General features: G+C 43.1%; 1 protein-coding gene across 4 annotated transcripts in view; it reads left to right on the top strand.

Moving 5' to 3' along the window:
- PCDH15 (protocadherin related 15) overlaps positions 1 to 15,412 on the top strand; it is a 1,574,801-nt gene that overhangs the window by 1,114,714 nt on the left and 444,675 nt on the right. The window lies entirely within an intron of this gene.

Genomic DNA, 15,412 nt, shown 5'->3' with positions numbered 1-15,412 from the left:
TAAGGTGAACAGATCAGATGGAATGTCTAATGATTTTCAGTCAGTAGCGAGACAGTAGAGAAAAGGATGGCTGAATTAGTTCCTTCCCACTCCACACTCCACTTGCTTTGGTTTATTATTTTCCTGACTTTCAGTGTCTTTTGGCTGTAGGAAAGAAGGAAGGAAGGAAGGAAGGAAGGAAGGAAGGAAGGAAGGAAGGAAGGAAGGAAGGAAGGACGGGCACTGCAGCATGCATATCCTTATTGGAATACATGTTTGTGCTTGGAAGGCAGAAATGTGTATGGTCTTACAATGTTAGATGGAACATATAGTAAAAATATGGAATGTGGACATTCTGTCAGAAAGAGAGGAACATAAAGCCCATGTTCTTCTAATGTATCATCTTTCAGCCCATATTGCAGTGATGGCAAATCTTTTTCAGACTTGAGTGCCAAAAGGGTGTGTGCGCATGCAATAGCATGCGTGAGTGTGTGCCTACACCCATAATGTAATGTCCTGCCCATGCATGTACACAACCCCCCATTGCCCCTTGCGCATGTGCACAAAATAACCCATGCTGCCCCCCCCCACACATATAAGCACACAAGCCTCACTGAAGCCTCCGGATTTCCGGTAGGCCTGTTGGGCTGTTTTTCATTCTCCCCAGGCTTCAGAGGCTTTCCTAAGCCCTGAGGAGGGCAGAAATGGCCAATAAGAAGGCAAAAAAATCAGCTGGCTACTGTGCACATGTTTTCTGGAGCTGACATAGGGCAATTCCTTGTGTGCCCTCAGATATGGCTCTGCCTGCCACCTGTGGCATGAACGCCATAGGTTTGCTATCCCTGCTCTATTGCCTTGGGATAAACATGTATTGGTTTCCAATAGGGAACAATGCTCTTAATGTGAAAGTAGTACAAATTTTGCAACAGAAAATGTATTCATAGTCCCCCACCCCAGCACTTTGAATCCAGCAGCTTCTGCTGGATACGGGCGGTGGGTGGGACGAGCGCCGCGGAAGCCAGGGGCTTGGCAGCTCGCCCCGCCCATCACCCGTATCCAGAAGAAGCGGCGGGATTCAAAGTGCTGGGGTGGGGGATGTCCCGACAGCCCCCCCACCCCAGCACTTTGAATCCAGCAGCTTCTGCTGGATACGGGCAGTAGGTGGGACGAGCAGCGCGGAAGCCAGGGGCTTGGCAGCTCGCCCCGCCCACCGCCCGTATCCAGCAGAAGCGACGGGATTCAAAGTGCTGGGGTGGGGGGTGTCCCGACAGCCCCCCCACCCCAGCACTTTGAATCCAGCAGCTTCTGCTGGATACGGGCGGTGGGTGGGATGAGCGGCGCGGAAGCCAGGGGCTTGGCAGCTCGCCCCGCCCACCGCCCGTATCCAGCAGAAGCGGCAGGATTCAAAGTGCTGGGGTGGGGGTGTCCCGACAGCCCCCCCACCCCAGCACTTTGAATCCAGCAGCTTCTGCTGGATACGGGCGGTGGGTGGGACGAGCAGCACAGAAGCCAGGGGCTTGACATCTCGCCCCGCCCACCGCCCGTATCCAGCAGAAGCGGCGGTATTCAAAGTCCTGGGGTGGGGGGTGTCCCAGAGCTGCTGCCTTTTCCCGCGCCCGCCGCCGGCCCGATCCTGCGCCTCCTGCTTCCCCCCCCAGCCAAAAATATAAAGGGGTCTCCGGTGGCAGACCGTCTTTGTGTTTTTCACTGGGAGGGGGGAGCAGGAGGACCTTCCTGACTCCCTCCCCCAGCGCCGGACCTCCTGCCCTCCCTCCCAGCCAAAAACCCAAAGTGGCCTCCCGAACGTTTTCCATCTTACGAACCTGCCGCCGCCGCCGAGAAGCCCCGCCGCCCGGCTGTCACCTTTAAAACAGCCGGGGGGCTTCCCAGCAGCTTCCCGAAGGCGAACGCCAAACCCAAACTTCCGGCTTCGGCTTCCGGGAAGCCCCCCGGCTGTTTTAAAAGGTGACAGCTGGGCTGCGGGGCTTCCCAGAAGCCTCCCGAACGCCGAACCCGGAAGTTCGGGTTTGGCGTTCGTAAGACGAAAAAAGTTCGTAAGAAGAGGCAAAAATTTTCTGAACCCCGGGTTCGTATCTCGGGTTGTTCGTAAGACGAGGGGTTCGTATCTTGAGGTACCACTGTATGCAAAACTTCCCTTTTCTCAGATAGACTTTTACAACAGACTTGTAAATATATATTTAAACTTTTAACAATTCGCATAAATGTTTGAAATAAATCGCTTTCTATAGCCTACTATATAATACAATGAGTTTTTATTGGTGAATATTGAATGTAGAATGTGAATTTTCTCTGTGTACTACATATTGTTAGTTGAAGAACTAGACTGGCAAATAGTAAACGCATTATCAGGTATGTCTGTGAAGATTATCAGTCATTCAGGTCATAGTTGTCTCAAAATTGCTTTTTCAAAAGGTAGCTGGACTGTTTTTTCCTTGAGGAGAAAGAAGACACAGTTCACTTCTCATCCAAGAAACATCATTGGTTCTAAGAGGATGATGTGGGCTATGGAGGGATTATTCTGACAGTCACCTGGTCTTAGCATTTCCCCTGAGAATTTTTGAGCCACTTAGGGGTTTATCTGTGCCCTTACAGTCAGAGTGTAATTGGTTGTGGAATCTTTTTATAACTGCTGAAAAGTTGTAGACATATTTTATTTCAGATTAATAAGAGGTGGAAGGGACCTTGTAGGTCACCTAGTCCAACCGCCCACCCAAGCAGAAAACCCTACACCATTTCTGACAGATGGCTGTCCAGGCTCTTCTGGAAAGCCTCCAGTGAAGAAGCTCCCACAACTTCTTAAGGCAAACTGGTCCATTGGTTGATTGTTCTCACCATCAGAAAAATTCTCCTTATTTCTAGGTTGAATCTCTTTTTGATCAGTTTCCATTCATTATTCCTTGTCTGGTCTTCAGGTGCCTTGGAAAATAGTTTGACTATTTTATTTTATTTATTTATTTATTTAGTCCAATACGTAATACACATTGAAGAGAATAGATATATAGTAATATAACTAAAGAAACGGAATAGAAGAAAAGATATAAAAGTATAGGTGAACATATTTGAAAGGAAGAAAAGATAAATGAGATGAGAGACAATTGGACAGGGGACGGAGGGCACACTGGTGCACTTATGCACGCCCCTTACTGACCTCTAAGGAACCTTGAGAGGTCAATCGTGGATAGTCTAAGGGAATAATGTTGGGGGTTAGGGGTTGACACTACTGAGTCAGGTAATGAGTTCCATGCTTCGACAACTCGGTTGCTGAAGTTTGGAGTAGTTAATATTAAGTTTGAATCTGTTGCGTGCTCTTGTGTTGTTGCGATTGAAGCTGAAGTAGTCATTGACAGGTAGAACGTTGCAGCATATGATCTTGTGGGCAATACTTAGATTGTGCTTTAGGCGTCATAGTTCTAAGCTTTCAAGACCAAGGATTGATAGTCTGCTTTCATAGGGTATTCTGTTTCGAGTGGAGGAGTGAATGGCTCTTCTGGAGAAGTATCTTTGGACATTTTCAAGGATGTTGATGTTCGAGATGTGGTATGGGTTCCAGACAGATGAACTGTATTCAAGGATGGGTCTGGCAAAAGTTTTGTAGGCTCTGGTGAGTAGTGAGTAGGACTACTTTCTCCCTGTGGCAGCCCCTCTCTGGACAGGAAATAGGTGGTGTCTTAACTGTCTTATTTTTTCCCCTCTGATGAAAGAGGGTTACTCAATGTTAACCTAAATGGCCTCTTTTTTGCATCTTTCAAACCAGTGATCTTCTCTATCCGGAATGTCCATTACTATCGAAAATATCCATTACTTAGATACCAGTAGTTGTTTTCACATACCTTTGCTACCAGTTCAGAACTGTGAACATGTATATATGCAGAGCCTTCTGCGCCTGCACAGATCATCCATGATGAGATCCAGGTACGTAGGAGGAGCCTTCTACCACTATTGGTTTGCCTGAACTGGGGTGAACCTGTAGTGACCCACCACTGCTAGGTATGCGAATTCTTCCAGAATCCACAACTGTACAGTTCTGTTCTCTCTAATATTAATCAGGTGGACTACATTATTATTTTCTCTTTGTAATAACTGAGACATATTATGACCTCTTGCAATAGGTCACTTTGTAATTAACTAAGATTTTCCTCCTAACCTTAATAATGGATTTACAGAGACAGGTCAAGACAAAGGCAACTTCTCAAATAGTGGGAAGCGTTCAGTGGAAGAAATATGATTATATTCTTTGTAGTAAAGTAGCAAGTGGATGGTTATTGATTCAAAAACTTCCCATGCTAATGAAGAGACAATCTTATCTTCAAAATGTACATGTTCAAAAGGGAAATATTTTGGAAATGATCTATCCTGACCAAAAACCTTTGGATGTAGCAGAATAATTAAACTCTTGCCTAAAGTTCTGCTGCAATCAAGAATATTGTCAAGTAACTTTGACTGACTGCTCCCTGTATATTTTGTCATTTGTGTATGTGTTAAATCCTAACATGTTTTGTTGGAACAATATGCCACTACATAACATCTTGTTAACAGGCTCAGACTCAGGCTCAGGTGTTAACAGGCTCAGATTCAACCCTGACAAGACTGAGTGGCTGTGGGTTTTGCCTCCTAAGGACAATCCATCCATCACACATCCATCGTTCAGCTGTGGTGGATGTTCACCCAGTTTTGCCTGGTGCACTACTTGGACAGGGAGTCACTTCTCACAGTCGCTCATGCCCTTATTACCTCGAGGTTCGACTACTGCAATGCTCTTTATATGGGGCTACTTTTGAAGAGTGTTCGGAGACTGCAAGTACTACAGAATGCGAGCAATTCTGTGCCGCCCAAGATATGCCCATGTCCATACAGCACTCCAAGAGCTGCACTGGCTACCAATTAGTCTCTGAACACTGAAGCCTGGGACAGTGAAAAACAGCCAAACGAGCAAACCAGAAGTTGGGAAAAACGGACTTCCGATTTTCCATTTGTGATGTTTTTTGCACTCTGGAGGCTTTAGGGTAGCTTCATGAAGCCCCGGAATGAGAAAAACAGCACAATGGGCAAACCAGAAGTCCATTTTTCCCAACTTCCATTTTGCCCATTGGACTTTTTTTGCACTCCGAGTCTTTAGGGAAGCTTTCCTGAAGCATCTGGAGGGCAAAATGGCCTTCCTCAAGGCCAAAAATCAGGTGGCCAGCATGGGCATGCACAGTGGAGCTTACATAGGGCAACGCCTTGACACTTGTGGCCTGCGTGCCTTAGGTTCACCATCACAGGTGTAGAGTCTCCTGCTTGGGCGGGAAGTTAGACTAAATGAACTAGAAGGCCCCTTCCAACTCTGTTAATCTGTTAAATCTGTTCACCCTAACCCTAACCTTCTGGGAATATGGCATGAATGGATTTTGTGTTTTTCCTTTCCCTACCCCTTTTGAATTAATGGTATTCTTAATTTACTATGTTATTGTATTTTAATTGTTCCATTGTAAAACATTTCAAAATTTACTATAATAGGTAATGGCATGCAGTTTTTTTTAAATAATACAAGCTCTAGTAATGCTAAAATCTCATCTTCAAAGTCAGGTGAAAAGTGCTAACAGCTGCAAAACCAAAATGAGGTCATTGAGAAACAAGAAGAGAAATATTAGTTTCAGGGGAACGCTGAAAGTTGTAGAAGCACACATATTAAGGAGTTGTTCCTGCACAGATTCTCCACTAATGAGAAATGATCATAATCACGGTAGAATGTATATTCTCAAACGGGAAAAAAATTACACTTGTAGGGCAAGTATCATATTGAAGAGAAAAGATAACTAGGACATAAACATCTGAAGTTGCAGGCTCAGTTTACATATAATCATCATTGTGAAACACCTCAATATGTTTCAATCTGCTTTTGAGTAAAGAGCACAAGCTATGAGATGCTGTAAATGCAACTTGCAAATGTTTCAATATTGTCATTAAACATAAAGGTTGGAGTGCCTGGTACGTGTTGAAATAGTATTCCTAGAAATTAGAATTTTCTTATTTGCAAAATGGTTTTGTTGATGGTTATTTGAAAATAAGTAACATTGTTCAGGACCTCATTTCTAAGCATGTAGGCCATATAGTTCAACATCTTTCAGGTAAGCCCTATTGTCAATGGACATTTAATACCTTCAAAGTAGTGCTTAATTTGTGCACAGCAAGAAAATGACCTCTCTGACCCTTAACTTGAATTATGCTATGGTTTTGGGTTGAGTAGAAATGGCCAATTTTAAAAAATCTTATCATATGCTCATTACCATATTATGGGATAAGCATATCATATTTATCTCCCGTTTCCTATAAGTACTTAGTTTCTAATTTTTTTTATGAATGCATATTGAAAAACAAGGCAGAGTAATAAGTAAAATGTAATTGATCATAATATTCCTGACCAAAGCATTACTTGAGTAGCAATAACAATAGTACTTTGACTTACATACCATTTCACAGTGGTTTACAGCCTTCTCTAAGCAGTTTACAGAGTCAGCATATTGCCCCCAAAAATCTGGGTCCTCATTTTATCGACCTTGGAAGGACGGAAGATTGAGTCAACCATGAGCCAGTCAGGATTGAACTGCTTGCAGTAGGCAGAATTAGCTTGCAATACTGCATCCTAACCACTGTACCACCACATGAATTGTGAATATGTGAACATATGAACACATTAATTATGCTTTACTACATTTTAAAATTGAAAACATTGAACCTTTTGTCCCTGCAACACATAAAGATTATCCTCCTTTATGCCTTGACACACTTTTGCAACTGCAATCTGTCCATTATGCAAATAAGTCTTCTTGTCTGGCTTATTTCTTCTCTGTGCACAATTTTTCTGCAAATGAGTAGTCTCTCCACAAATAAAGTAAGCATTTTAAAAACATGATTCTTGCAGAATCTCTTCTGCTGACTTGTAACTTGATCTCTTCTGCTGCTTTCCTCTCCTCGCTGTGGTTGCTAGGCTCTCTAGAGATAGGCAGCCTTTGCTGGAGACTTGCTGGCTATGGAAAGTTCTGCTCTGCTCCTTGGATGCCCTCTTCAGGAATTTCACCTCAGCATGGCCGCAACATCTTTTCTCATATTCATTAAGCAAACACAATTTTAAAGCTTCCAGATTCAATTCTCCTTCTGGCTTACTTTGAAAAATAGCAGACACTGTATTCCAGCTCTCATCAAGACTATTTAACACTAATAAGGTTTTCTGGGACTCAGGGAAATTTATCCCTCTTTGATCCAATTCCATAAATAGAGACTGCATATTTATTTAATGCTCTTTCATTGAATTTTCTGGCTGTAAACAAGCTTTGAATAGTTTCCTTGATAGTTGCACGATATTGCATGCAGAAACATGGATGTACACTGTTCTTAATTTCTGCCAAATCTCTTTTGCAGACTTTAGATTTGCTGTTGTAATACACTGTAGCCTTATCATGGACTTTTTGCTCTGTCATGGCAAGCACTTGTTTGCTACAATGTTCCATAATTCTTTCATTTTCAAAAAAAACATTACATTTTTGCAGCCCAAATTAAATAATTTTTCTTTCCCAATTTCAGGATTGAACTATCCTTAAATTCAACTGTAGCTTATATTCTAATTGTTTAATATCTTTTAATTTTATTGTAGTTTTGCCATTTTTTCCTTATTTTCCTTTATTGTATAAGCAATTGTAATACCCCTGATATAAATTTTTCATGTGTCCCATAAATTCTGTATGGTAGTTGTTTGTTTCTTATTCTCATTCATAAATAGGTCATATTTAGTGTTTGTATATATTCTTTTTCTTGCAATAATTTAGTATTTAGAGTCCATTTATTTCTTCCTTTCTTCTTTCCTTTCAATATCATTATCAAAGGGTTATGATCTTCAACTAACTCTACATTCTTAGTAATTTCTTTGCTTAGCCAAACCATATCTATTCTTGATAGGGATTGGTGTGGGATTGAATTGATTTCACATTTACAACTGTTGTAACATCCCTACTGTCACGAGATGCCAGGTGAGGAGAAGTGCCCCTCGATGTGAATGACATTGATTTGGCCATGGCCACCCAATCACATGAGCATTGGTCCAATCTGGGGTCACATAGGGACTGATTTTAAGATTGCTATAAAGCACTATGAAGCAGTATACAAGTGCTACTTCTATTCTAATAGGCATTCTGTTGGGCATTTGATAGTTGCCTCTCCCACAATTGGCAAGACTGGAATTCCAGGAAAGTTTACCATTTGCTATTCTTATAGGATAGACCTGGGCATTTTAAGTCCTTCAGACCACATCCGGCCCATGGATGGTTCCTCTCTGGCCCGTAGGGTTGGCATTGTAGATGGTTGGGGGATATGGTGGCAGCAGTGGCAGGGAAGGGGTGATGGTAGCAGTCATCCCCAACAGTTTCTCATGTGAACTCTTGAGAAAATTGGTCAACCCTGTTTTCAGTCATAGAGTAGAGCTGTAAAACCACTAGGCAAGCTCTTTTCCAGTTGATATTAAGGCCTTGCTGTGTGGACATGCTGACATGCTTTTTCCAAATTCTGAGAAGGGATGAAGAGTCATTGAAAGAGGTTGTGTCAATAAGCCCTAAGAGCTACTCAGATGTCTCTGCATTCATGTTAGTGCTTAATTACCTAGTAACAGACTGTAGAAATATCCTGTTTGAGGGTCAATCACTTACTGACCATCCCAGAACAAGCAAAAATGTAATCTGCAACTGATTATGACAGTACTAGGTAAGTGCCTACTAACCACCTGTTTAGTATTAATAATCCTCCTTCAATCCCTTCTTGCTTCTGTGTTAGATAATGCAAGTTTTCAGCTACTTTAATGTGTTTAATTTTTTAAAAGATTTAGCACCTGCAACTTAGAGCAAACTCAAAGGTTGAAGCTTGTCATTTGGGAATATGTTGACCAACGGTTTCTACAGTAATAATGCATGCTACACTATCTAAAGCTATGAGAATCCATTTTCATAATATTGCCCAGAAAACTAAATTGACCTGAAAAGGTCAACTTCAGGAAGATGTTCTGTCTTTTCATTCAAAGGATTGATAATATGTAAATTTGTCCTTTAGTTCCTTAACTAATGAAACTGTTTGGATCTGAAATGGTGCTTTTCAAAAGCTAAATCTCAATCCTTCTCTGTGTCGATGTGCATACCTATGCTATATTTGGATATTTATTTATGTGTGCTGAGAAAACTAGGCTTGCATATCAGAAGCAAAAAGTGATAAATGAGCATTTGCTTTTTCGTGGTCTTATTCTTTATAGCATATTCTTATGTATTGAATAATTTCAGGGTAATATATAAGATGCAGAGAGTTGTACACAGTTCTAATTATTTAACTGGATGCTTGACAATGATAGAATGGAATTGTAGGGTTTTTTAAGGTTTCTTTTTCTTCCAAAAGGTAATGTTCAGATTCTTTTCATATTATCTGTACCATTAATTTTATGTTTGTTTATGTTTATGTTTATGTTTATTTAGATTTGTATGCCGCCCCTCTCCGCAGACTCGGGGCGGCTCACAACAAAGTGAAAAACAATTTACAACAAATCTAAATTTCTACTAAAAACATTTAAAAAACCCCATTTTCTAAACACACATACATACACACATACCATTTATAAATTGTATATGCCCGGGGGAGATGTCTTAGTTCCCCCATGCCTGACGACACAGGTGGGTCTTAAGGAGCTTACGAAAGGCAAGGAGAGTAGGGGCAGTTCTAATCTCCGGGGGGAGTTGGTTCCAGAGGGCCGGGGCCGCCACAGAGAAGGCTCTTCCCCTGGGGCCCGCCAACCGACATTGTTTAGTTGATGGGATCCAGAGAAGGCCCACTCTGTGGGACCTAATCGGTTGCTGGGATTCGTGCTGCAGCAGGCGGTCTCGGAGATATTCTGGTCCAGTGCCATGAAGGGCTTTAAAGGTCATAACGAACACTTTGAATTGTGACTGGAAGTTGATCGGCAACCAATGCAGACTGCGGAGTGTTGGTGAAACATGGGCATACCTAGGTAGGCCCATGACTGCTCTCGCAGCTGCATTCTGCACGATCTGAAGTTTCCGAACACTTTTCAAAGGTAGCCCCATGTAGAGAGCATTACAGTAGTCGAACCTCGAGGTGATGAGGGCATGAGTGACTGTAAGCAGTGAGTCCCGGTCCAGATAGGGCCGCAACCAGGCGAACCTGGGCAAACGCCCCCCTCGCCACAGCTGAAAGATGGTTCTCTAATGTGAGCTGTGGATCAAGGAGGACGCCCAAGTTGCGGACCCTCTCTGAGGGGGTCAATAGTTTCCCCCCCAGGGTAATGCAAGGACAGATGGAATTGTCCTTGGGAGGCAAAACCCACAGCCATTCCGTCTTATCCGGGTTGAATTTGAGTCTGTTGACACCCATCCAGGCCCCAACAGCCTCCAGACACCGGCACATCACTTCCACTGCTTCGTTGACTGGACATGGGGTGGAGATGTAGAGCTGGGTATCATCAGCGTACTGATGATACCTCACCCCATGCCCTTGGATGATCTCACCCAGCGGTTTCATGTAGATATTAAATAGCAGGGGGGAGAGGACCGACCCCTGAGGCACCCCACAAGGGAGAGACCTCGGAGTCGACCTCTGACCCCCCACTAACACTGACTGCGACCGACCGGAGAGGTAGGAGGAGAACCACTGGAGAACAGTGCCTCCCACCCCAACCCCTCCAGCCGGTGCAGAAGGATACCATGGTCGATGGTATCGAAAGCCGCTGAGAGGTCAAGAAGCACCAGGACAGAGGATAAACCCCTGTCCCGGGCCCACCAGAGATCATCCATCAACGCGACCAAAGCAGTTTCCATGCTGTAGCCGGGCCTGAATCCTGACTGCTGAGGGCCTAGATAATTGGCTTCTTCCAAGGATCGCTGGAGCTGGAGTGCCACCACCTTCTCGACAACCTTCCCCATAAAGGGAAGGTTGGAGACTGGCCGGTAGTTATTAAGTACGGCTGGGCCCTGGAAGGCTTCTTGAGGAGGGGGCGCACGAGCGCCTCTTTATAGGATGATGGGAAGGATCCCCTCCCCAAGGAAGCGTTGATAATCTCCTGAACCCAGCTCCGTGACACCTCCCTACTGGCTGAAACCAACCAGGAGGGACACGGATCCAGTAAACAGGTGGCGGAACTCACAGCTCCAATGGCCTTGTCCACTTCATCAGGTGTCACCAGATTAAACTCTTCCCAGACAGATGGACAAGTACGGGCCCCAGTCACCTCAACTGACTCGTTGTCAGCAGACTCTGTTTTCCAATTGGAGTCGAGGTCCACCCGGATCTGAGCGATTTTATCAGCGAAAAATGTGTTAAAATCCTCGGCACTACTCTGTAAGGGCTCCCCAACTCCCCTCTGATTAAGAAGGGAGCGGGTCACCCTAAACAGAGCGGCCGGGCGGGATTCCGCTGATGCAATCAAGGCGGCATGATACGCGCATCTTGCCGCCTTGAGCGCCACTTTGTAAGTCTTAATAAAGCTCTTACATGTGTTCGATCGGATTCAGACTTGCTCTTCCTCCATCGCTTCTCTAGACGTCTCTTCTGGCGTTTCAACTCCCGGAGCTCCTCGTTGAACCATGGAGCTCTACGGGGTCTAGCGCCATGGAGAGGTCGCAAAGGCGCAATCCGATCGAGAGCCTCCGCTGCAGCCTTGTTCCAGGCTTCCGCAAGAGACTCCGCCGAACTGTGGACGAGTGCATCTGGAATAACCCCAAGCGCCGTCTGAAAGCCCTCTGGGTCCATCAGGTGCCTGGGGCGGAACATCTTAGTTGGTTCCGCCTCCCTGCGGGGAAGGATTGGAGCCAGGAAGTCAAGCCGTAGTAGAAAATTGTCTGACCATGACAAAGGCAATATTTCTAAGCCCCTTAGTCTCAGACCATTACTCAATTGCTCAGAGAGGAATACCATGTCGGGTGCGTGCCCTCCCTTGTGAGTCGGACCCTGTATTACTTGAGTCAGGTCCATGGCTGTCATGGTGGCCATGAACTCCTGTGCCAGTCCAGAGGCTTCGCCGAGTGACGGCAGGTTGAAGTCCCCCAAGACAATAAGTCTGGGGAACTCCACTGCCAACCCGGCTACCTCCTCGAGCAGCACAGGCAGGGCTTTTGACACGCAGCTGGGAGGCAGGTACGTGAGAAACAAGCCCACCTGAACCCCTAAGTCCAACTTCATCAAGAGAGATTCGCAACCCGCAATCTCTGGAGCAATGAGTCCATGTAGGCAAAGGCACTCCCTGGCTATAATAGCCACTCCTCCCCCCCTTCCCTGGGGTCGAGGTTGATGCCATATCGGAAACCCAGCTGGGCAAATTTCAGAGAGAGGAACTCCTCCCTCTGTGCCCAGCCAGGTTTCAGTAATACATGCCAGGTCGGCCTCCTCATCCAGGATTAAATCCCGGATGAGGAGAGCTTTATTTACCACCGACCTGGCATTAAGTATCAGCAACCTGAGCCCAGGGCCAGAATTACACTCATCACCAGTATCCAAGGTTGAACTCACAGAGCCAGAACAAGGGATCGTTATTACGCAACGATCCCTCGTTCCCCTGGAACGGCTAATTCTGTGGCCCCCACCATATCTGCCTCTCCCCAGCAACACCGGGATGTTCTGACCCTCTGTCCCCCCAGAGATAGGTGCCTCCCACCCTCCTGCCTCTCCAGCGCCAGGTGGGCCAACTATGTTACTTTCATCCTTCCCATTCATTTCACCCATATTGCAACCCCATTCCCATCCATCCCATCCATACCAATCATTCACTCCATACATACTACACCCTCCCCAATTGTCCATCATTAAACCCCCCCAATGATTTAGTTAAAAGTAAATCAATTTATAGTTAAAAATACTAAAAATTAAAATACTAACAGAGGTAATAGATACACATAAAAATATAAAAATATAAAATATGGATAATAATATAATAATTTAGTTAATTACAATGGATCCAATCTAATCAGCAGTGTATAAAGTGTATATATAGAGAATATAGGAATATAGGGATTTGGTTAGCAGCAAGGTCGTATCAGTTCTCAGTTACTAAGTTCTGGATTAATAGTATGTTCTATGTCCCCGAAAAAAGGCAAAAAAGAGGGGGGTTGGGGTAGGGGAATGTCCCAGTCCTGGATAAGTCATCTCCTCTTGTTGTTGCCCAGTTTTGCCTCCGGCTCCTTGGCTCCGCCCAGGACCCCCGGTTCTCGGCAAACGTTTATTCCACAGCTCCAAACGCTCACAATACAGCCTCGGCGTCGCCCTAACATCCTCCTCAGCTCCTCTCTCCTCACAGACCTCGTTCCCAGCAACGACAGTCGGTCCGGCCTCTCCATGCTGGCCCTTCGGTCGGCAGACCCTCCGGCGTTGGGCGCTCCCACCAGCAGCGCACCAGCGTCCCCGGCCCACCTCCAACATCTCCAGCCAGGACAATCCAGGACACTTGCCTCAATATGCAATCAATATGCAAAAAAATATTCTTTTCTGGCATCAATCAACAGTTGAACAAACCAACTCTCTCTTTTAACAAAGAAAAAATGAATGAAGTGCAATTGATTTGTATATCAGAGGAAAATGTGCAGTAATGGTGGTTGCGCACAAAATTATGTGAATTCTTCCACCCTTTACTTTTATGTTTATTTAAACTATCCAGATAAAATTGTTTATTTCACACATAAACTGTGTTTTTTTAGTAATAATTTGGGCTTTGGGGTCAGCATATTCTCCAAAAATAGGTAACAAAAAAATCAGATCAGTAATATTGATTTTAATCATCTCTGGCTACACAGTGTTAGAATTTTGCTGAATACTTATGTCAAGGCAAATCATTAACTTTTTTAAAAAGTTCCAAATCCTAATAAGATAATGTTGTTGTGATAGAAGTTTAAAATTATAGCATACATATTCCAATGTTAGTACCTCTAAATAAACATTTCACAGTTTATCTTTCTGTCATGTGACGAGTATATAATACCAAATTCAAAAGAAGCCTGCTATGCATAATTACTTGTCTTTTTCTCCTTTTTAAAAATTTATAGCTCATTTTGCATACATGCTTTGAAATTCAGCAATATGTTTCCAAGGGAAAAAATGCAGATAAAGCTCATTTTCTCCTGGTTTGAACTTTTTTCCATGAGAGTATTTCTTCTTCTACAGCAGTATTTTGATTGCAGCTTATATCAAATCAAATCACATCTATTACAACACTGGGATCACAGTTAAATTACTTTTGGATTTAGAGCCTATATATTTAAAAAAAAACATTTCGTATGTTCCTTATATAAGATACTATAGAAGGCAATACCAATCTTAGCTCTACGGCTGCTTTAATGATTCCAGAAATCACTGCATTGCCAAATAGTTCTTTCCCAGCATGTACTATGAACATAATGTTCTTTATTATAAAGGACAGTCCTTTCTTTTAGAAAGCTGTCATTTAGATTTATTCATTTTGCAAAAAGTCACTTTTATCCTTTATTTTGGCCATTTAACTCTTACCATACAAATGGTATCACTTAATGCACAGTCTGATTGCAGAAATCCTTTCTATTACTTGCTTCTTAGATTTTTATGGCTTTTAGATTTTTTTTTATTAGTATGTATGTTCTTGTAGAGTTTTTCTTGACTTTGCTTTTGAACTTTCCTTTGTAAAGCAGTTACGTACTCTTTTTTCTAACCCTTATAAACTTCTTTTAGATTTGATCTTTTTCAGGATTGTCCTTTATTTTTCAAAGAAAATATAGTCACTGTACCAATCAGTCAGCTGCAGAGCTAAAATAAAGTCTATCTTTCCATTAATGATCTTGATTGTCTTTGCCTAGATATCAGAATTTGGGTGGCTTTGAGAGCAAATGCAATCCCTGACATCTTTATTGGCCAGAAAAATATATCAGTGAAATACACTACTCAAAAAAATAAAGGGGACACTTAAAAAAACAGAATATAACTTCAAGTAAATCAAACTTCTGTGAAATCAAACTTTCCACTTAGGAAGCAACTCTGATTGATAGTCAATTTCACATGCTGTTATGCAAATGGAATAGTTGTGCAAATGAAATATTAAATAAGAGTGTTCCCTTTATTTTTTAAAGCGGTATATCACTGACTTGAAAACATATAATCTCATTTTATTTGGGGAGGAGACAATAATTTAAGCAATTACCATGTTTCCGTTTTATGTAATAATAAAATTCTATAATAATTGAGCAAAATTTTCCAGCATTTAGCTTATAGCTAAATAAGTTCTATTTCCTTCCCAGAAGAAATACTGTGGACCTATTATAAAGCACTAACACCTTTCCAGTGTTCCACACTATGATGGAAATATCTTTCATTATGTACTTAAACGGCGTATGGAAAATCTATATGGTTTAATAAATCTGGACCAGTCCTGAAA

Source organism: Erythrolamprus reginae, chromosome 5, assembly GCF_031021105.1.
Source record: "Erythrolamprus reginae isolate rEryReg1 chromosome 5, rEryReg1.hap1, whole genome shotgun sequence".
Lineage (NCBI taxonomy): Eukaryota > Metazoa > Chordata > Lepidosauria > Squamata > Dipsadidae > Erythrolamprus > Erythrolamprus reginae.
The sequence above is the reverse complement of the archived record's forward strand: the minus strand, read 5'-3'. Positions and strand labels throughout refer to the sequence as shown.